Below are 24691 nucleotides of genomic sequence, written 5' to 3' on the forward strand. Positions count from 1 at the left end.
TACAGACTGTGTGTGTGTGTGTGTGTGTGTGTGTGTGTGTGTGTGTGTGTATTCCCCTCTAAATGTCACTTGGAGAAAAATCACACAAAAAATTTATTTGTATAAAACCAGGCTATTGTGAATGTTCTTTTTTTTTCATTAAAGAAAATATAACTCTAAGAACAAAACAATTAAAATACTTTTAAGCTATATTCATTTACCAAATATTATTTTCAAAACAGTTTATATAATTTCATTTTAAACTAAACTAAATTTCATTAGAGTAGCCATAAAATGGAGTTTCTCTTCTATTTGTGGTGGGCTGTCTGACTGAGGAACACCAACATCTGAAGTCTTGGGTGGACACCCATTCAAAGAAAAATGACTTGGGTAACCATGGCTCATAAGCAGAAACATGTTTGAAGCTGTACACAGAATGTTCTCTGTGTTTACCACATGAAACTATAAAGCTACTCTGAAGTGTGAAAAGAAAGCATGGACACAATACCACTGACATTAAATCCTCCAAGGAAAGTCAAAGTTAAAGGGAAAAAATATCTCATGGCAAACTAAAAGATTGAGAACCAGACTCAAAAGGTAAAGTAAAAAAAAAAGCTGAATAGATGAAATCATTTATTTTCAGTACTGAGGCAGAAGTTAGTCTTAGCACCTAAAGTTGAAATCTTAGAAAAGTTAGGTAACAGTTTTTTTCGTCATAACGTATAGAACATTGAATGCTGAGGCAACAAAGTGTGGGTCCAATTTTGTCTTAAGCTCCTGTTAGAGCATTAATAATAATAGCTAACATCTATGTAGCTCCTATTATGTGCTAGGCACCGTACTAAATGCTTTACACATATCATCTCATTCGGTCCTCACAATAACCCTAAGAGGTGGGTGTTATTATTATCTCCAGTTTAGAGATGAGGAGATGAGGCATAAAGTATTTAAATGACTTGGCCAAGGTCACACAGCTAGTAAGTGTGTGAGTTTGGATTTGAAATGAGGTCTTCCATACTCCAGGCCCAGAACTCTCATGCCACTTAGCTGCCCTCTCGATCTCAGTGTCCTCATTTTTCAATGAGGAACATAAGGTAGGGGTTGACTTAATGACCTCTAAGTCCCCTTCCTAACTCTAAATCTGTGATCTTTTAGATCCTCTGACCAAACCATGTCAAAACAGACTGGTAAAGTATAAAGACTTCTTTACTTGGGGGTTTTGAATGTCAATTTTGCCTGTGGCCTTGAGGAAGTTGTTCCACCAGATTCTCATTTTTAAAGTGGTAGAGAATTCCAGGTAAGGGATAAAGCCAAGAAAAATGCGTATAGCTAGGACATGGAGGATCTTATTTGATCAACAGCAAGGTGGCCAGAGCCTCTGGGTTGTAGAGTACCTGGAGGAGAGTAAAGTACAAGAGGATTGGAAAAGTAGGAGGGGCCAGGTCCTGAAAGGCTTGAAATAAGGAAGACCTAAGTTCAACTCCAGCCTTAGACACTTACTAGCTTTGTGAACTTGGCCAAGTCACTTTGAAAGCCAAACAGAGAATATTTTATTTGATCTTGGAGTTAATAGGGAGCCACTAGAATTTGTTAACTAGGTGTATGACAAGGTCAGACCTCAGCTTTTGGATATTCATACTGGCAGCTGAGTAGTGGACAGGGTTGGATTGGGCTTGACCTGAAGATATAGCCAAGGAGACTGAGGAAAAGTGGCCAGACAGGTAGAAGGAGAACCAGAACACCAAGCAATAGAGTATTTACATCTAATGAGGAAAGACATACAAAGAGGAGTGCTGGAAAGGAGGGAATGGTGGGAAAGCATTCAGCAGGATCTGGAAATGTCTCATAAGAAACATAGAAACTTAGTTCCTGTCAGTGTAAGGTGAGAGCTCATCCTTTAGAACTTGTGGATCCAGGTGGACAAACGTGGCTGGGGTGAGGGAAAGATAAGGATAATGACTAAAGTATATGTGGAATGGGGAGACCAGTAAATGCCTATTCGTAGCAATGTGTTTGGTGGCTACTTCAGTGATAGAAAATTGCAAGTTATAACATGAAAAAGACAAGCAGTGTGAGATAGTGATAGAGAACTAACTACGGAGACAGAAAGATCTTGGTTCAAATTCTGCCTCTGGCACTTAGTAGCCCTACAATTTGGGCCAAGTCACTATAGGAATGCTAAGATGATAAAATTGAAAGAAGGTGTTTATCTGCATTAGCAGAGGACATTCTTTGACAGCTCACCATACTGATAAAATAACAAGTCCAGTCCAAAGGAAAAATAACAAATGGTAACATTTCCCATTTTTCAGTTTACTTATTAGATCTATTGTCTGTGTAAATTACTGGAAATGGGTAGAAGTAGAATGCTTTTTTTTTTTCAGAAGAAATTCTAGAATTCAACTATTAGTCATTCATAATGGTAATAAAGAAAAGCAATACCATAACTAATTAAATTAACTAAATGTTTCTGCTTAGATTTATCTAGCTGTTGTAATTTAATCACTGCTAAATAGGATCATGATTTAATTAAAATTGAAGCTAATTAATTGTTTCAATTGTTGTTTCTATGAATGATGCTATTTTCTTGACAATGCCACTTTGAAAAAATGAAGGAACTCCTTGCAACATTGCCTTGGGAGCATTTCCTTCAATTGGAAGCAAAATATAATTATCTCCTTATGTTTAATTAATACGAACAGTTTGATTGAGGCTTAATTTGAAGACTTTGACCTCATATCAAAAATGTCCCTCAAAATAAAGAAAAGAATTCAATTTTGGGAAAATGCAAAGTGACATGAAAAGAGGAGCAAAATTTTGCAATGTTTAATAACAATAGCTTACATTACTTTTCTTCTTTTGTCACAAAGGTCTTCACTTACATGGGCTCATTTGACCTTAATTTAACCTTGTGAAGTTGGTAGTAGAGGTGTCATTCGGTCATCCCCTGAACAATTCATGGGGATGATCTAGCTCCATGACCCATTCTGGTGGAGCAACATACAATGTAGACTCCTTGATAAAGGGCATGCATGAACAGATGCTCTTGGTTAGTGCCTTCATTGTAACTATAGTAAGAGGGGAAGGGAAGAGATCAGATGTGTCAAAAAGACTCAAATAATCAAAGAAAACAAACTGTTGGTCACAGATGAGACACACTAGAGATCACAAAGCTAGTAAACAGAAAATCTAGTCTGGATTTCTGACTTTAGATGAACTAAAGTGATGAGTAGTTAACAAATTTTAATTTGTCTGACAAGTTTCTTTTTTTCCTATCTAATACATATGTGTTTACATATCAATTACGTGAGTTATTCTGTCAAGAATTTGAGGTATTATAAATGGTAATTGGTTAGCCAGTAAATTCATCAGAAATTTTTGAAGCATTCTACTTCATTTAAACCCTATTTTTGTTATTTTTAAATATTCTCCATTGCTGAATTATTGTGAGGAAAGTACACTACAAAAAATGTAAAATTTTATACAACAAATGTGAGTTATTTTTGTGGTCATGATCATTATTTGACCTCTGGGACCTGAGCCAGCCTATTTCATTTACATACTGGTAGTACAAGTGTTCTGCTTAATTCCAGGAGAACAAATTAGAAGCAATGGATAGAAATTGGAAAGAGGAAAATTTATGTTTGCAGTAAAGAACAACCTCCTAATAATTAAAGCAGTTGATAAATGGAAAATGTATTAAAGTGGTTGTCGGCCTCCCTTGTTGATCTTAAAATAAATGCTGGATATCGGCTTGCTACATGTGGTTTTTTTTTGTTTGTTTTGTTTTGTTTTGTTTTGATTGTTTTTGTTTAATGAATGTAAGCAGTTTGACTCGATTAAGGTATTTATGATTACTACTTCATGTTTACCTTTGAAGCTTCTTGAGTCGTGTTTGAATGTCAGATTTTCTGGTAAGTTCTGGTCTTTTCATCATAAATCATTTAAAATCCTACATTTCATTAAATATCCATTTTCCCCTGAGGTATTATACTCAGTTTTTCTAGATAAGTGATTCTTGGTTGTAATCTTACCTCTTTTGACTTGAACAATATCATATTCAAATCTTCTGCTCTTTTAAAGTGGAAGATGCTAAATCTGGTGTAACCTGACTGTGGCTCCACACTATTTAAACTGTTTGTTTCTGGCTTCTTGAAATATTTTCTTGTAGACATGGGAGAGCTGGAATTTGGCTATAATATTCTTGGGAGCTTTTATTTTGGGATTCTTTCAGGAGGTGATCATTGATTCTTTCAATTTGGATTTTACCTTCTGGATCTAAGATAGGGCAGTTTTCCTTGATAATTTCTTGAAATATGAAATCTAGGCTCCTTTTTGATCATAACTTTCAGGTAGTCCAATAATTCTTAAATTATCTCTCCTCAATCCATTTTCTAGGTCAGTTCTTTTTTTTTTCCTGATGAGTTTTTTCCACAGGCTTTTTTTGTTCTATTATTTTGATTTTCTTTGATTGTGTCTTGGTGTCTCATAAGGTGATTAGTTTCCATTTGCCAATTCTAATTTTTAATGAATAATTTTCTTCAATGAGCATTTTAATCTTTTTTTCCTTTTGACCTATTCCACTTTTTAAGGAGTTCTTTTCTTTAGTAAATTTTTTTATGCCTGTATTACTAAGCTGTTAATTCTCTTTTCAGAATTTTCTTCCTCATTTGTTTTCCCCTATTTTTCCTCACCACTCTCATCTCTTTCTTTAGTTCTTCCAAGAATTTTTATTGGGCTTGGGTCCAATTAGCATTTTTCTTTGAGGCATTGATTGTAGTTGTTTCCACACTGTTGTTTTCTTCTGAGTTTGTGTCTTGGTTTTCCCTTATTCTGTAGTAGATTTTCATGGTCAAGCTCTTTTGTTGTTCTTGTTTGCTCATTTCCACCCCCAGTCCATTTCTTTATTTTGTACTCTGTTAAAATTCATCTCTGTTCACTTAGGGGAAGGGAAGCTGTATCCAAGCTTCAGGGATATTCACGCCACTGTTTTCAGAATCACTTGTGGGAGGTCTACAATTTTTCAAGCTTTCAAGATGGTGTGATTCAGGGAGAAATGTGGTCAATATACTCCTGGTCTTTACTCTGGGTTTCACCCAGGAAGGGCACCTATTTCTCTAAAGTGGCAAGCACTAGTGCTCCTGTTGGCCTTGGAACTGGCGCCAGGTTCCCTGCTCCTTTTGACTGATGCAAGTTCTCTTTTGTACCCTGGAGCTGCAACCCAGAACTGCATATGGGTGGTAGAGTTCCTCATCAGAACTAGCTGTACCTACTGCCAGCATAGAGTATCCTATAATCTCTTTTTAACCAGTTATCTGACCCCTTTACTGTCAGATATAGGTGATGGTGAAGATATAAGTAATAATGAAGTTGAAATCAAGCAGAGCAGCTGGTCTACATATATTTTGTGTTTGTTTTTTTTTTTAAATTATTCATGTATAGGTTTAGCTAAGTGGTCCTCTGAAGTCTTGCATACTCCTAGAACAGTGTCTGTAATGTATGGATGAATCACTTAGGCCAATCACGTTTCAATAAATGATCAAGGAAAATTGCCTTGATATCCTAGATCCAGAAAGTAAAATCAAAATTGAAAAAATCCAATGATCACCTCCTGAAAGAAATCTTAAAATGAAAACTCCAGAAACATTATAACCAAATTCAAAATTCTAGAGCTGGGGTGTGTGTGTGTGTGTGTGTGTGTGTGTGTGAGAAACATATGATCTTGAAGGAGTCACTTAAATCTTTCTTAGCTTCAGTTTCCTTATCTATAAAATAGAAAAAAATAATAATAATGCTTATTTCCCAGGGTTTATCATTAGGATCAAATAAGGTAATATGAAAATAGCATTGTAAACTCTAAAGACTTACAGAGTTCTAGTTATCATGATGCGAAGAGGCATTAAGTTGGATTAGGAATCCTGAGTCCATGTTTCAAGATACCTCAAGCAACTCAAAGTCAGGGTTGGTCCTTGATTCTAAGATCAGAGCTGCTTAGGTGCTCTATAGGGAGTGGAGGGATATTATCAAGAAAATTCAATGGCCACCTTCAAAGACTTATGGTTCATAATATTCAACCTGGACCAACTCAATATTTAGTTATGACATTTGTTGTTATCCTATATAAACACTAGACAACACAGGTAGGTGACATAGAGTATAGAACACTCCACTCAGCGTCAGCAAGGCTTAAGTTTGGATATTGCTTTAGATGCTTTCTAGTTTTGTGATCCTGGAGAAGTTACAAACTTTCTCAGCCTCACTTTTTTTATCTGTAATGTGAAGAAAGTAATAACACCTACTTTTTAGGTTTTATCATCAGAATCAAATAAGATGAAATATGGAGAAAATGTTGTAAACCTTAAAGAGCTATGTAATTACTCATCATCATCATCATATTCATCATCCAAACAGCCTGCTGGGGAAGATTTCAGAAAATCCTGGGAAAACCTGTATGAAATGATGCAGTGAAATGAGCCGAACCAGGAAAACATTCTATACAGTATCAGCAACATTGTGTGATGATCAAATGTGAATGACTCATCTTTTCTCAGAAACATGATCTAAGACAAATAAAAAGGAGTCATGAAGGAAAATGTTATTCATATCCAGATAAAGAACTGATAGACTCTGAAGGCAAATTAAAGCCTACTTTTTTTTCACTTACGTTGTTCTCTCTCCTGTTTTTTTTTTATTTGTTTCTTCTTTCGCAACTGTGACTAATATGGAAACAGTTCTTACATGATAGCACCTGTATAAACTGTATCAAACTGCCTACCATTTTCAGAAGGGGTAGGAGAGGGTGAAAGGGAGAAAAATTTGGAACTCAAAGTCTTTTAAAAATGAATGCTAAAAATTTTCTTGACATGTAACTGGTGAAAAAATAGAATACTATTAAAACATTAAAAACAAAAGCCTGCTAAGAATTTTTCCTTTAGAGGTTCCCAGGGAACACATCCATCAGTGCAAAACTGTGTCAATTATTCCTAGTATCAATTTGATCTAAAAGAAGTCTTAACTGAAAAATGGAAATATAAAAAAAAGCATTGTCTTACTCATATTCCCATTAGATAATAATAGTAGATGATCAATTCGTCTGAAAATAAGACGTAAAACAAGTCAGTAAGGAAAAATAGCAAATCTGTAATATAATGAATATTAATATATCATACATATTTAATTTAAAACAATTTAACAAAATAGCAAAAAAGATAAAATTAGTTTAAATTGATATAGCATTTGAATGCTTATATAATCCTTTGTATCCATATCTTAGCACTTAGCCTGGCATATAGTAGGTACTTAATAGTGATTGACTGACATTTGCTTCCGAGTGTAAGATTTATTAGCCACCAGAGCAGCAAAAAAAGGTCATGAAAAAAATATTTTACCTATGTCTACTGTCCTTTAGTTCATTCAAATGCATTTTAATAACAATAATATAAAGTCAAAGCATTCTTTCCAATTCATTCATAAGCCTGTCTCACAGTAAAACACAATAGTTTTCATTTTGGGAAGGGGAGGATGTAGCAAGGATACATTCCTTTAACCAATTTAAAATCTCTCAAAGATGACATCAAATTTACATTACAGCTTACCTCAAAGCTTGAAGGAGTATATTCATTTAATAACCTTCTCTTAGGCAGTAAAAGGAGATCACTTTCAGTCACATAAAACCATTAGGTCCCTGTCAGATTCTTCTGTCTTTTGCCTTTCTCCTTGTCTAAGGGCAAAATAAATAAGCATAAAACCACTTCCCATACCTCAAGTCCCAAATTCTAATCTTTTTCTGTAGGACCAAAGGGAGTTTCAAGGGAATCACTAATGGAAACTTTAAAGAGCGTTAAATTAACAGATTTTGGTGCTTTGTCAGAAAAGCTGATGAAGTACCACAATAGTCACAGTCTCTGTAGGTTGCCCTGGTATAAATCCCATTGCTAACAATCTGCTCCCATCAAAACTCCCTAAGGACATTTCAATTATGAGGGAGTCACCATAGCAACCCAGATTGGGGGAAAATTACTCTAAAGTTTAGGGAGGCAATTGGCATTGCAATGCTCCTCAGAAGGGAAGTTACAGAAGCTGGAAAGTAATTGGGGCACTGATAAGGAGTGATCACTGTCAGCTTTAAAGGTTTTTGTCACCCTCCTATATCAAACCTTTCCAGATCTCTTCAGTTACTGGTGAATTATTTGTATTTATGCTTTTTATTGTTTTGAATTTTCTTAGGTATGTACACATTGTCTTTCTAGAATAAGAATATAAGCTCTTTGAGGGCAGAAACTGTTAAATTTTTGTCTTTTCATTTTCATTATTTAGCAGAGTGTCTGGTATTTAGTGGCAGTTTAAAATTCTTGTTGAAGAATTGACTGATTTATAGAGAAAGACTAAATTTAAAAAAAATCAACTCCCCTCCCCCAAAGGCATAGCAAGTAATAATCAGGGCCACATCATGCATTCAGTGCCATATTATGGTGCAGTACTGAATTTGGAAATAAAAAGAATGAAGGGGCTGTGTAAAATAGTCCATTGCAATAATTCTGATGGCAAATTTTTGGCTTTCCTGTGCTCTAAGTTGAAAAAGGAGGCACCCATGCATTTTTTGCTGGTTAGATATTGGTTCAGAAGAGATAAAGCAGAAGTGAAATCAAAGGACAACACTGCATTGCTTTCTTTTGCTGATAATAAATCATAAAGAAATTTATTTTAGAACAATTCCTTGGTATACATATAATTTTCCCATTTATTAAAGAAGGAAGCAAATTTGCATACTAACAAGATGAAGGTACTTGTTTATTTTTACATAAAGAATTAAAATTTGGTGGAATATTTGACACTGCAGGATGTAGAGCATCAACATTTTTTGGAGTTGATTGATATTTTGTTTTTATTATCATCAGTGTTGAGAGTGCCACTTTACACACATACGTAGTACAAAACGACAGAAGTATGTTAAGGGCCATTTTAGAAATTGCTGGAAATTCTGTCCTAACTCCAAGCAAAAATTTATTTAATGATATTTTAGGAAACTCTAGTTTTAAACCTGTGTTGCTTGATAACTCAGTAAATTCTTCTTGAAGTTTTAATGGTAGATGACTGAGGTTTTTTTATTTCAATTGAGTATGTTTTATGAAGCCAATTTAGTTTTTTAGAATCAAAATTTTAAGGGAAGTATTTATGAAACTGTTTTTCCAAGCACTTCAGGATCAATTATAGCTTTTACAATTAAATCTTTGAGAAAGTTATTTTCAATTATAAAATCATCTGTAGCTATTAACATCTCTAAAGAACCATTTTCCTTCCTATTCTTCCATATGTTAGCATTCTTAGTAAAACTTTCAATTTTGTCTTTCAGCATAATTATATATATATATATATAATGTTTTTACCTTTTAATAGCATTAGGTAACAAAAAGTATGCTATCGCATGTGGCCTTTTTAGTTTTGCGATTAAATAAGAATTTCATAAAATGCAAGTAAATATTCTTGTTGACAGTAACAAATTTCTCAAAACATTGTTTTTCTTTATTTGAAGATTTTAAGTCATTTAAAATATTCATTTGGTTTATTGCAGTATGCTGCGTACTTGATATTAAGATGCCATTTTAGTTTGGCTGGCTTAGTTTGGCTCTCTTCAGGCAAAACTTCATTACAAGTTATGCAAAGAGGTTTTCCCACACAATCTTCATTATTTGAAGTAAATCTATATTGCAAAAATGATTTAACATGTTTCCTGTTTCTTTCATTTGCCTTTTAAAATCCTTCTTGAGCTCTTCCAAGAAGGTTTTTTTGGGCTTGAAACCAGTTCATATTCTCCTTTGAGGTTTCAGATGTGAGTATATTGAGAATGTTATCTTCTTCCGAATTTGTGTTTTGATCTTCCGTGTCCCCATAATTGGAGTCTATGGTCTTTGTTTTTATATGTTGCTTTTTGCTCAAGGTGTTTGCCTTTTTCCTGGTTTTTAAAGCTGATCTCTACTTCTGGGGTTTAGGGAGCAGTGACCCAGGCTTCTTGTGTTGGGGGCTAGGGTCCTGGTTACTGGATTTGCATGCTGGGACCTCAGGTTTTGGCAGCTGGAAGCTATAGAGTCTGTAACTTACCTGGTGCTGAGCTGGAGCTGATGATGGTGACTGATGTGTACCGAGGCCAGGTGGGGTTTTTCCTCTGTTTTCCCAAGATTTCACTGAACTTCATGGGGTGGGATTTCTGGACTAGAAGGTTTCTTACTCACCCAGGGCTTCACTAGAGCATGGGTAGGCTCAGCCACTGGTGGATGCCCATCCAGCACACAATTTCTGTCTATCGGTTCCCCTAGCTGTGCCAAGTCATGTGGGGATCCTGGTGTTGGCGCTTGCCACCTCCTTAGGGCTCAGGATCTCTCACTGGTTTTCTGAGGTGGAGCTTGCAGCTGGCTTGCTGGGACTGGTCCCCTTCAGCTACAGCAAGAGGGACCTTTCCCATTGATCCCCCAAGACTCATGAACTAAAACAAAACAAAACAAACAAACAAAAAACCTGTTGCCCCCCCCAACTTTCTGCTGGGTCCACTACTTTCTCCACTTTCTGCTGGCTTCCAGGATTTTTCCTGTGGTGGTATTTTCTGGGTTTTTCAAAATCAATAAAGGAGAGTGAGAGCAATTTATTCGTTACTCTGCCATCTTGGTTTCCAACACTACATTTCTAAAGACTAGGAGATAGTGTTTCTTTCTAGTCAATGGTTTATCATGGACCGTTTTGAAGTCTGGCAAAGTCTATGGAATACTTTCAGAATCATGTTTTTAAATGCATAAATTAAAATATGTAGGATTACAAGGAAATTAAAAGTTAGTAAAAAATAAATATGAACTTTTCTCAATAAAGTTCATAGAATATATGAAATGTTTTCAAATTAAGAATTCATTTTCTAGACATTTTCTGCACAAAAAAGAATAGAGAAATTTAATATTGACAAACTTTATTACTTCTGAATATATTTTTACTGTTCATGGAGCTGTGATTTGGTTCAGCCATTCTGGAAAGCAATTCATAGCTATGCTCCAAAAGTTACAAAATTGTGAATGCCTTTTGATCCACCTACACCACTAAGCCCTATGCCCTATGCCCTAAAGTCAAAGAAAGAAGGGAGGGACCTATATTTACAAAAATGTTTAGAGCAGCTAGTTTCAGTGTAGCCAAATATTAAAAACTAAGGTGATATCCTCCTATTAGGGAATGACTAAGTAAATTATTATGTATAAATATAGTGGAGTAGTATTAGTAGTAGAGTAGGAAAAAGAGGAGTAGAATAGGAGGAGTAGCAGGAGTAATAGCAGGAGTAAGACTAGGAGCAGTAGGGTAGGAGTAGCAACAGCAGCAGCAGAAGCAATAGTAGTAGTAGTAATAGTCATATTAGTATGGAGATTGTTTCAGCTTTGGCATTCATACCTCAAAAGTATCCTTAGTTCCTTTTTGTCCTTTGACGGTAGGGCTGGAGAGAGGAGGCTTCCTTTATAGAGGGCTCAAAAAACCCAGCTGTCCCTTCTTTTACCAAGAGCTATTCTTCTTTGTTACAATTTTGCCATCTTAATTAAATGCCACATTATGCAGTCTCCCTTCTATCCGCTTCCCTTTACAACTTCTTTTTTATACTGTCTTTCCCTATTAGATTGTGAATTCTTTGAGCACAGAGACCTTCTTTTTCTTATTTGTATCCCTATGCTAAGCGCAGTGATGTGTGGTAGACTTTCAATAAATGATTATCATAGGGTTTATTGTATTGTTTTTCTATAAGAAATTTTTGAAAAATGGACAGTTACAAAGGAAATTGGGAAGACCTGTGTGAAGTGATACAAAATGAAGAGAGTATACATAGGAGAACAATTTTCATAATTGTTACAAGATTATAGAGAAAAACAACCTTATAATTCATTCTCAAAAAAAGGATGAATATGTTAACTAGTAGGCAAAGAGGACATCCCAAATTGTGAAATTATTAGGATTTATCTTCACCTTCACATTCAAGCCTACCTTCTATGTGCAATTACAAGTCCACCATCCTCAGTTTTAGCAAAGGATCTCACAACAGTCACTTGTAATAAACACAATGAATACAATAATATAAAAGGACCTAAAAGGAAACTATACTTTGACTAGTTATTAAAATAGTATTCATCATTGAGAAAAACAAATATGAAATTTACATTTTTCTACGAAGCAGAGTGGTGGAGAACCATCATAGCAGAATGGCATGTATATTATCTTTCTCTATCATTGTATTTGTACTCTGCTTGATAATTTTGCTTTGTTATGAGGAATGTTGGGAGGAGGGAGGAGTATATACATAGAAATTATATATATATATATATATATATATATATATAATATATATTATATATGTATGTATGTATAATATATTCATCTATATACATATGTGTGTATGTATATGTATATATATACATACACAGAGAGAAAGACAGACAGACACAGAGAGAGACAGAGAGAGAGAGAAAGAGAGAGACTAAAAACAGGCCAGGACAACATACTGCTTGTGGGCTGTTTTGGGGCCATAAGTGACCTGCCAGTTTTATGTTGTGCAGGCCTGACCTAGGATCCCTGGAATTTGACTAAAATGTTCCTAGGAGTTTTTATTCTGGGATTCCTTTCAGGAGGTGATCTGTTGATTCTCTCAACTTTTATTTTACCCTTTAGTTCTAGAATACCAGGACAATTGTCCTTCATAATTTCTTGAAATATGACATTTAGACTTTTTATTTTCCTTTTGGTTCTTGGCTTTCAAGTAGCCCAATAATTTTTAAATTATCTCTCCTCAATCTATTTCCATGTCCTTTTTTTTCTCCAATGAGGCACTTCACCTTTTCTTCCTTTTGTTTTCTTTCTTTTGACTTTGTTTTATTATTTCTTGATGTCCCAAAGAGTCATTTGCTTCCAGTTGCCCTATTCTGATTTTGAAGGAATTATTTTTTTTAGTGATCATTTATGCCTATTTTCTTATTTGTCCAGTTCTGCATCTTACGAAGTTCTTATCTTCAGTGAATTTTTGTGCCTCTTTTATTAATCTCTTAATTCACTTTTCATTATGCCATTCATATTTCTTTTCTTTATTTTTCCCTTCCCACCCATAGCTCTTTTTTTTTATGCTTCCAGGAATTGTTGTTGGGTTTGGGTCCAGTTAACACTTTTCTATGAGATTTTGGTTGTGGTTTTTTTTTTGTCTTTCACATTGTTGTCTTCCTCTGAGTTTGTGTCTTAGGCTTCCCTGCTATTGTAGTAGTTGTTTGTTTGTTTGTTTTTTAAGGTCAACTATTTTATTTTGTCATTTGCTCATTTTCACAGTCTATTACTGGACTTTGAATTTTATGTTAAATTTGTGCTCTGCTCACCAGGGGTGGGGAGCCACTTTTCTCAAGCTTCAGGCTTTTTTGTACTGTTATTTTCAGAGCTAGCTCAAGAAGTCTGCAAGTTTTTGGTGTGATCAAGGAAGGGGTGTGGCCAATGTTCTCCTGCTCTTTGTTCTGGACTTTACCCAGGAAAGGCCCTTGGTCCTCTGTAGCCACAAGTGCTAGTGTACTTCTAAGCCTTGGAACTTTGAGTAGGAATCCTGTTCTCCTATAGCCTCAAATGCTAGTGCTCCTCTCTGTCTTGGAACTGTGACCAGGGCACCTGCCACTGTGACCAACTAGAAGCACTCCTCTTTACCCTGGAACTGCAACCTAGAATGTCTTATGTGAAATACAGTTACCAATCATCAACAGCTGCACCCAGTGACAGCAAAGTATCACCCATTATCTTTTTCTGACCAGTTGTCTGACCACCTTACCATCTCTGGGTCAAGACCTCTTGAAGCTGCTGTTGTTGTTCCCACTGTCACAGCCACCTCCAAACCCCATGGCTGGTGCTACCACCATAATTGTGTTTGGTTCCCACCCAAGTGTTCTGCTGACCTCAATTTTCTTAGGCTGGAAAAAAAGAAGTTTGTCTCTGATCTTTTGTTGGCTTTTCTGCTCTGAAATTTTACTTGGAGAATTATTTTATTTTTAAATAGTATTTTATTTTTTTCCCCAGTTCCATGTTAAGAAAATTTTTGACATTCATTTTTACAGTATTTTGGGTTCCAAATTTTTCTCCCTTCCTCTCTCATCTCCCCTGTTCTGAAAATGTTAGGCTGTTTGATATAGTTTATATATGTGCTATGATGTAAAAATAGTTCCATATTAGTCACAGTAGTAAAAGAAGAAACAGATCAAAAGGGGGAAAATATGAGAAACAATAAAGTAAATAAAAAATTACTCTTCAATCTGCACTCCATATCCATAGTTTTTTTTTTATCTGAATATGGATAGCATTTTCTTTCATGAGTCCTTTATACTTATCTTGAATCACTGTGTTGCTGAGAAGAGCTGAGAGATAGCTGATCGTCACACAATGTTGCTGATATTGTGTACAATGTTTTCTTGGTTCTGCTCATTTCACTATGCATCGGTTTGTACAAGCCTTTCCAGGTTTTTCTGAAATCTGCCTGTTCATCATTTCTTATTGCACAATAGTATCCCATTACATTCATATACCACAACTTGTTCAGCCATTCCCCAAGTAATAGGCTTCCCCTTAGTTTCACATATTTTGCCATACAAAAAGGGCTGCTATAAATATTTTTGTACAAGTAGGTCCTTTCTTCTTTTTTCTTTTAAATTATGTTTTTGGGTTACAGACCTAGTAGTGGTATTGTTAGATCAAAGGGTATGTACAGTTTTATAGCCCTTTGGGCATAGTTCAAAATTGCTCACCAGAATGGTTCAATCAGTTCACAATTCTGCCAACAGTGCATTAATGTCCCAATTTACCCACAGTTTCTACAACATTTATCATTTTCCTTTTTCTGTCATATTAGTCAAAATGGTAGGTATGAGATGATACCTCAGAGTTGTTTTAATTTCCACTTATCTAATCAAAAGTGATTTACAATATGTATTCATATGACTATGGACAGTGTTGATTTCTTCATCTGAAAACTGCCTGTCCATATCCATTGACCACTTAGCAACTGAGGATGGCTTATATTTTTAAAAAACTGAACTGAATTCTCCATATAGTTGAGAAATGAGGCTTTATCAGAGATACTTGAAGTAAAGTTTGCTTCTCAGCTTTCTGTTTTCCTTTTGATCTTGGTTGCATTGGTTTTGTTTCTACAAAAAAGTTTTGTTTAATTTAATATATTCAAAATTGTCTATTTTACATTTTGTAATGCTTGCTATCTCTTGTTTGGTCATGAACTAGTTCTCTCCCTATAAATCTGATAGGTAAACAACTACTTGCTCTTCTAATTTGCTTATGATGTCACCCTTTATGTCTAAATCATGGCAAAGGTCTGTTATATCTAACTTTTCCAATATTCTATTTACCTCCTTAGCTTCTTTCTTGTTTATTTTTGGTTAGATTTATCAAGTTCTGAGAGGGGACAGCTGAGATTACCCCATTAGTATATTTTTTCAGTCAAATTCTTCCTGTCAGTCACTTAATTTCTCCTTTAAGAATATGGATGCTGTACCACTTCATGCCTGTGTGATTAGTGATGATATGCTTCATTTTTTATGGTAACTTTTAAGAAGATGGAGTTTCCTTCCTTATCTCTTTTAATTAGGTCTGTTTTTGCTTTTTCTTTATTTGAGATAAGGATTGCTACTCCTGCTTTATTTTTTTAAACTTCAACTAAAGCATAATAGATTCTGCTTCAGCCCACCATTACTCTTTGTGTGTATCTCTGCTTCAAGGGTATTTCTTGTAAAGAGTGTGTTGTAGGATTGTTATTTTTTTTTGTTTGGTTGGTTGTTTTTTATCCACTCTGCTATCCATTTCTGCTTCATGGGAGAGTTCATTCCATTCACATTACAGTTACGATTACTACCTGTGATTTCCCTCCATCTTATTTTTCTTCCTTCTGTCTTCTCATTTCACCCTTTCCCTCCTCATCAGTGTTTGGGGAATTATTTTCAAATTATTTGAAAGGTAATGTTGGAAGATTTCAGCTAGGTTGCTGCCTGTCTTCCTCCATCATGTCTTTATAACCCCTGCATCTATTACAGTATATATACAGTAAGAACAACATAATAAATGTTGGTTAAATCTAATAGAATTCAGATATGTATTTAATAAGTGATTTTTAATAATGACATCTTTGAATCATTTATTTTTATTAAATATCAGAAACTTTGCAAATTTCTCAAGAATTATAAAGAATTTTATTGGGAATACTTGAACATGGCTTTTTGGTTAATTTCGTCATTAGATATGACAGTGCTACAGGTTTTGTATGCACTTGCTGGTATCTCAGGTGACGCTTGATGTGGTATTGTAATAATACAATCTATGTCCAGCTCATAATCTGCTTTTTGTAAGCCTATGTACGATAGGTCAATTAATTAACCTGTAAGAGAGTAAAATATATCATTTGTCCACCTAGCAGCGATATAGTGTTTTCTTAAGAATTCGTCTAGTATGGTGGTACAAAGATCCTTTCTGGTGCATTAGGACACTCTCTGGAACTCAGTAAACTTTCCTGAGGGACAGAGTTTATTTCTTTACCACCAGAGAACATAGTCAGTTTACACATTCTTATACACTCCTCTTTCTATCATCCCAATTCCATGTGCTATCCTGGTTAATTGGACATTACACCTACAGTCAATATTGATTTCAAGATATGAAAATGAAATGTTCTAAAATATTTCTAAAGTATAGGAAAATCTATGGCTCTAAGCTTCTGCCCCATCTCTGGGAGATTTGCTGTACTTCTCATCTATTCATAAAATGCAGGGGAATAGAAATATGGGGGCAGCTAGGTGGCATAGTGGATAGAGTACCAGCCCTGAAGTCAGAAGGACCTGAGTTAAATCGGGCCTCATACCAAACACTTGACAATTACTAGCTGTGTGACCCGGGCAAGTCACTTAACCCCAATTGCCTTAAAAAACACAAACAGCAATATAGCAATATGGTCTTCAATTTTAGATATTTCAAATTCAAGAGGTACATTTCAACGACTTCTTAAAAACTCTTCCCAATTCTGGGTACCTAAAAAAAGCTTCTGAATCACTCTCATCTATAGGTGATGGAGAGAAAGGAGGACAGGTATCAATGTGAAGAGTAGGATATGAATAAGAATGGCAATGGGAGCTCACATGGCAAGTCTAATGGCTCCACTCTTCTGATTTTGGGAATTATTCTTATTAGTATTCCAGAACTTTCTCTAATGGTTTCCCACTCTACTCCTCATTTGATTGTTTTTGTAGCACTCATTTCATCACCCATCTACCAGATTGTCAGAAACACAGAAACTCACTCCAAAAACCCATTGATATCAATCTATATGGTTGGAAGGGAGCCTTTGTCTGATTAACACATATCTCCTCCCTGTTCCCTGGAGAAAAACAAACAAACAAACAAAACAAAACAAAACAAAAAACCTGACAATATATCTCTCTCAAAAGTAAAAGAAAGATAAATTGGGAACATTTCATAAATACTGTTCTGTCAAGTCTTCTTCTGGATCATTCTGGGGCCGTAGAAAAATCTTGTGAGGCCGCACATAAAGGTAAGTCCTTCTGGGCTACATAAGGAAATTATGCACAAATAAAAAGTTGATTTGAACTATGAAAGCTTAGCCTAACATACTGAGCACCACCTGCAAATTTCAAAACACAATCTCAAATCACTAGTATTATAAAATGCTTTGATCATCCTGTTTTATTGTCAAGGAAAATAATATTTTAAAGAATATTCTGTTTCCTCTGTTGCAATAATATTTCCCATTAACTACTGGAACTTTAAATTTAAACCAATAGTTGTATTCTGTTCCTTTAAAACACCCCTGAGTAAGCAGTTAGATCTTGGTTTTTCACTGGATATTTGTAATCAGAGACTGGCTTTCACCTGCCACACAGATGGTTTGAGGCTCTCTAGTAGCCAGCAAGGGAATGAAGTCTAATCATCTTAGCCTAAGCAAAAGAAAATTAAGTATGTAAATCTGTTGCCCCTACCATGATGCTAGTATAATGAACAAATATAAATTATTTCTGGATTATGGGCTATTGTGGAATATTCATTTCTTTTTTCTTTTTTTTTTACCATTTGATATAAATTTATTTATTTTTAGTTTTCAACATTCACTCCCACAAGTTTTTGAATTCCAAATTTTCACCCCATCTCCCTGGAATATTCATTTCAATGATGTCTTTCATTGACACAGATAATTGAGATTTTATCACATAATATTTATAAAGAGGTGCATTTGTTAGGAAAGAGAAAATTAGGACCCAAGTAAAAATAGTTTGTCTGCCTCCTATATAATGGATACGCACTTATATAAATAGAAGCTAGGGTTCCCAAGCATGATGAAACCACATGTGTGTATAGCTACAGAGATCTAACTCTAAATGTGGAAGTTGCCACTCATGATTCACTTAGAATTAAAGTAGAATCTACTGCCATAACTTCATGATTGTTAGCTATTTAAGGGTAAGGAATCTTTCATTTTGGTCTTTATATTCCCAGAACAATGCCCTGCACATATTAGTTACTGCCCACTAATCTGAATGGAATTGACTTTGTAGGAAAACAGTCAGATATGCAAGCTGAAGGGTGAGTATATGGCTATAGGTAGAGATCTGAGAATTCTCTAGATTTTCTCAGTCAACCAGTGAGGTAGTGGAGATACAAAGACAATAGTGAAATCAAATAGTGAAATCACAATAGTGATTTCAGAGAATTTACATTTGTAGAAGGGACAAAGATAACATAAAATATGATCTTTTCTGAAGGTATTTACCATATGTCAAGTAGGGTTGAAAAGAACAGACCCATGTTTATTGGGGGAGGAGAAGAAGGAAAGGGTGATTAGCATTTTAAACAAAGGGAATATTTGAACAGATTTAAGGTCAAACATATAATAGTTGAAGTATCTTCTGAATGTAAAATAGTAAGAAAATGAATTAAATCTAAATCAGTATGGATATTAGAACTGAGAAATTTATTTTATTAGTGTCTGTTCAGAATATTTAGGAAACATTTTAGGAAATGCTGAAATTTGGGAGTGGTGAATTTGACTCATCTAAGTTATGGCTCATGCACAGAGAGCCCTACACCTCTGTCATCAAGCATTGGTACCACTTCTAACACTTCCTCAATGGGTTTGATTAGATATCAGGCCCTGGCCTTGCCCTATCCCCTTGACTAAAGGATGGAGGAAAAGAACAACCTAGACCCATTCTAATGCTTATTTAAGAGCCCCTAGTACAGCCCCAAATGAAAAACTATGTTCTACCTGAGGGAGAAACATTCCAATGGTTTCCTTCCCTTGACTAAACTGGTTATGGTCATGAGTTTGTGGAAAATAAATCTGCCTACTTAACTTACTTCCTATCCCTGAAGTTCTAAAGGTTTCCTAATCATCTTATGGGAATTTCTTTTAATATACTGATGAACTTTGGCACAATGTCGGTCAGCTGCCATCTTCTCCACTTCCTTCTTCAAATCATAAACAAAGCCAGGAAGGGGAGAAGGACAGAGGGACCCAGGATACAGAGATAGAAAAACAAAGTCCTTTTGGTTCTTAGAATTTTGACCAAAGATCTTAATACAATGAAATATTACAATAAGCAAAAAGAACTGCAGGAAAGGGGGATGACATTTTGTACTTGGAAACTGACTGAAATAAGGCTAAGTAGGAACTGCACTGGGGGGGAAATGTTTATATTTTTATTCTTGCAAGACATTTGAAGTTAATATTCCTTTGTAAAAAATTAATATGATTATTAAGTAGTTAAATGGAAATGAGGTACATGGACACCTAAAATTGAAGAAAAATAATCAAAGAGGGCATGAGCTACTGATATAGACTTGACACCTCCCAACTTCCTAAGGATAACAAAGAAATCTGGGAAGTAAGAATGGGGAAAAAAGACTTATATTGGACTGAGTCAGAAATAGAACCTTTGAAAATACATTTTAAAATTATGAGTAAAGATAATAATTTTATTAGACTAAAGAAGAGTATGACTCAGGAGGCATGAGAAGGTCAAAAGTTAATTTCTCATTATGTAACATTAAATAATTGTATTTTAAAAGGAAGATAAAGTGGGAGAAATAAAATAAACTAGTGGGATTACTTACATGCTTCATATTTCTCTAAGAAGCTCATATTTTAATAGGAAATGGACAAATGACATAGAGAAAAAACAAATTAGTTAAAGATGGGTAGACAATTATAGCACAGACATGGAAAAATATTGTCTATAAGGCCAGAATGTGCTGAAGTTTATTTAAAATAGCAGATAAGTAGCACAGTCAGGATGTTGGAGAAAAGACACTGACTAGTCTGAGTTCTCCCAAACCCTTCCAAAAACTTTTAAATTGTGCCACAAAACAATTCCTAGAGTGGCAATACAGACAAAAGGATAGGGTGAAATAATTTTCTAGCCAAAGACAACATAGAATGTCATCAGGGAAGGTCTATCACACCTGAATAAAAGTGGAACACAGTCCACCATAGGCTATACCAGCACAGACCCAACCCAAGCAAACTAAGAGTAGGCCTTGGGAGCCACTGAATCAGCAGCAACAGCTGCTGCTTCCAGGACCCTTAGCCCACAGGTAGTAAGAGATTTGAAAAACTGGTCAGAAGGATATTACAGGTGTCTCTTTGCTAGTACTGAGGAAGGACTCTGTTGCTTTGCCCATATTTGGAGCTGGGTCACAGCCTCAAATGGCAGTCCCAGGGCAAGGGAGCACTAGCACATCAGAGCTTGAAACCACACTGGTGCAGGGACACTCTTCATAATTCCAGGGCAGAAATGAGTGCTTGCGGTCACTCACAGATCCAAACACAGATCAAAAAAGAAGGAAACACACCTCTCCTCAGATCATATCACTTTGAAAGAACTGAAAACTTACGGGCCCCTAGAAGTATCTCTGAAAAATGCTGTGCAAACTGCCTGAAATTTGGAACAGTGTGCCCACCACCCTGGAAGCAGAGCCTCATCTTAACAAAGAGTTAAAAGTAAGGAAATAGCCTGGAAAATGAGCAAAAAACCGAAAACATCTGACCGTAGAAAGTTACTATGGTGACAAGGAAGATCAAAACACACATTCAGAAGAAGATAACAAAATCACAGCTTCTACACCCAAAGCCTCTAAGAAAAATATGAATTGGTCTCAGGCCAAAGAGCTCAAAAAGGATTTTGAAAGTCAAGTAAGAGGTAGTAGAAAAATTGAGAAGACAAATAAGAGGGACTCAAGAAAATCATGATAAAAAAAGTCAACAATTTGATAGACACACCCACACACACAAAGATAAAATACTTAAGAAAACACCTTAAAAATGGACTAAACCAAATGGTAAAAGTGGTACAAAAAGCCAATGAGGAGAATGCCTTGAAAAGCAAAATTGGTCAAATGGAAAAGAGGTATAAAAATTCAGTGAAGAAAATACTGGCTTAAAAATTAGAATGGAATAAATGGAAGCTGAATGTCTTTATGAGAAATCAAGAAACAATAAAACAAAACCAAAGAATGAAAAAAATAGAAGACAATGTGAAATATCTCATTAGGAAAACAATTGACCAGGAAAATAGATGCAGGAGAGATAATTAAAAAAAAAATTAGACTACCAGATACCCATGATGTAAAAAAGATCTTTGACATCGTCTTTCAAGGAATTATCAAGAAAAATTGTCTTGATATTTTAAAACCAGAGAGTAAAATAGAAATTGAAAGAATCTACTGGTGAACTCCTGAAAGAGATCCCAAAATGAAAACTCCCAGGAATGTGGATAGCCACATCCCAGAGCTCCCAGGTCAAAGAGAAAATATTATGAGCAGCCAAAAAGAAATCATTCAAGTATATAGAGCCATGGTCAGGCTAACATAAGATTCATTAACTTTGACGGTAAAGATTAGAGAGCTTGGAATTTGCTATGTCAGAGGGCAAAGGAGCAAAGATTACAGCCAAGAATCACTTACTCAGCAAAAATGAGTACAGTCCTTCAGGGGAAAAATAGATATTCAATGAGACAGAGGACTTTCAAACATTCCAAAAAGGCCAGAACTGAATAGAAAATTTGACTTTCAAATACAACACTCAAGAGAAGAATAAATAGGTAAACAGGGAAGGGAAATCATAAGGGATTTAATAAGGTTAAACTGTTTTCATTCCTACATGGGAAGAAGATACTTATCACTCATAAGAACTTTCTCATTATTAGGGCAGTTAGAAGGAGTATATATAGACAGAGGGCATAGGTATGAGTTGAATATAGTAGAATAATATGGAAAAAATACAATTAAGGGTTGAGAAAGGAATATACTGGGAGAAAGGGAAAGAAAGAGGTAGAATGGGGTAAACTGTGTCACGTGAAGGAGACAAAAAACATTTACAGTGCAGAGGAAGATGAGGGGTAGTGAGTAAACCTTACTGTTATCAAAATTAGCTCAAAGAGGAAATAACATACACTTAATTGGGTATAGAAATCTATCTTACCCTACATGAAAATAGGAGGGGAAGGAGATAGGAGGAGGGAGTCTCATAGAATTGGGAGACAAGGTAGTCAGAAACAAAACACTTTTTAGGAGGGACAGAGTAAAAGGAGAGAGAATAGAATAAATGGGGGGAAGGAATAGGATGGAGGGAAATACAGTTAGCAATCATCAATTGTGAAAAAAAATTGAGGGGCAGCTAGGTGGCACAGTGAATAGAGCACTGGCCTTGGAAATCAGGAGGACCTGAGTTCAAATCTGGACTCAGACCAAACACTTGACACTTACTTGCTGTGTGACCCTGGGCAAGTCACTTAACCCCAATTGCCTAAAAAAAAAAAAAGGAAAAAACTGCAAAAAAAAAAAATTGAAAGTTTCTCTGATAAGGGCCTTATTTCTCAAATATATAGAGAACTCAGTCAAATTTATAAAAATAAGAGGCATTATCCCATTGATAAATTATCAAAAAAATATGAACAGTTTTCAGATGAAGTTACCCAAACTATCTATAGCCTTATAAGAAGGTACTCTAAATAACTATTGATTGGAGAAATGCAAATTAAAAAAAAAATTCTGAAGTACCAACTCATACTTATTGGATTGACTAATAAGACAGAAAAGAGAAATGATGCAATTTTAAGGGGATGTTGGGAAAATACTTAGACATTAATGCACTACTGGTGAAGTTGTGAACGGATTCAACTGTAATGTGGAGCAATTTGGAAGTATGTCCAACAGGTTATAAAACCATGCATACATATCCTTTCACCCAGCAATACAGCTACTAGATCTGTATCCAAAAAGAGATTAAAAAGCAAAAAGGAAAAGGACCAAGCACAAAACAATATCTATAGCAGCTCTTTTCTGGTGTCAAAGAATTGGAAATTAAGGGGATGCCAATCAATTGGGGAATGGCTGAACAAATTGTGATATGTGATTGTGATAGAATACTGTTGTGCTATAAGAAATGATAAGCAGGATGCTCTCAGAAAACCCGGAAAGACATGAGCTGATGCAAAGTGAAATGAATTGTGTTCAGAGTAATAACAATATTATAAAGTGACTTAGCTATTCTCAGCAATACAATGATCCAAGACAACATTGAAGGATTTATGATGTAAATTGCCACCCATCCCCAGAGAATGAACTGATGGTGGCTGAATATAGATTGAAACTTATGTTTTTACTTTAGTTTTCTTGAGTTTTTATTTTTGTCTGTAGTTTCTTTCACAACATGACTAATATGTAAAACTTATGCATTACTACATGTATAACTTATATCAAATTGTTTGTCTTAGTGGGGGTGGGCTTGTGGGGGAAAAGGAGAGATTTGGAACTCAAAGTTTAACAAAGTGAATGTTAAGAATTGTTTTTATATGTCATCCCAGAAAAATAAAATGCTAAATATTTTTTAAACAGTAAATAAAAGAAAGTTTCCTCCACTCTTTTCCTCTATCTCCTTTAATTGTATGCAGGGCAATAAAAATAATAAGAGGCAGAAAGACAAATTTAATGAATGAAAAATCATTTGCTAAGCACTGACTCTGTGCCAACTGCTTTAATTTGGAAAGTTAAAAAAAAATCACAAGATAAAATAAAGTTCAAGGAATAGTGAATGGAGTCATAAGGAAACATATTGATACATTCTGTTCAGGAGCAATGACAGATTTGATTAGGCATTACTTAAAAATGATGTAATCCCCAATTGATAAATGATCAAAGAATATGAACAGGCAGTTCTCATGATGAAGAAATTAAAGCCATTTATAGTCATATGAAAAAACATTCTAAATCACTATTGATTATAAAGAAATGCAAATCAAAATGATTCTGAGGTACCATATGACACCTATCAGATTGGCCAACATGGCAAAACAGGAAAATGGTAAATATTGGTGAAGATGTTGGAAAATTGAAACACTAATGCATTGTTGGTGGAGTTGTGAAATGATCCAACCATTCTGGAGAGCAATTTGGAACTATGCCCAAAGGGCTATAGAAATGTGCAAACCCTTTGACTCAGCAATAGCACTTCTAGAGCTGTATCTCAAAGAGATCATACAAATGGGAAAAGGACCCACATGTACACAAAATATTTATAGCAGCTCTTTTTGTGGTGGCAAAGAAGTGGAAATTGAGAAGATTCCCATCAATTGGAGAATGGCTGAACAAGTTGTGGTACATTAATATA

The sequence above is a fragment of the Phascolarctos cinereus genome, unplaced genomic scaffold (genome assembly GCF_003287225.1).
Source record: "Phascolarctos cinereus isolate Bilbo 61053 unplaced genomic scaffold, phaCin_HiC Scaffold_1;HRSCAF=81, whole genome shotgun sequence".
In the NCBI taxonomy this organism is placed as follows: Eukaryota; Metazoa; Chordata; class Mammalia; order Diprotodontia; family Phascolarctidae; genus Phascolarctos; species Phascolarctos cinereus.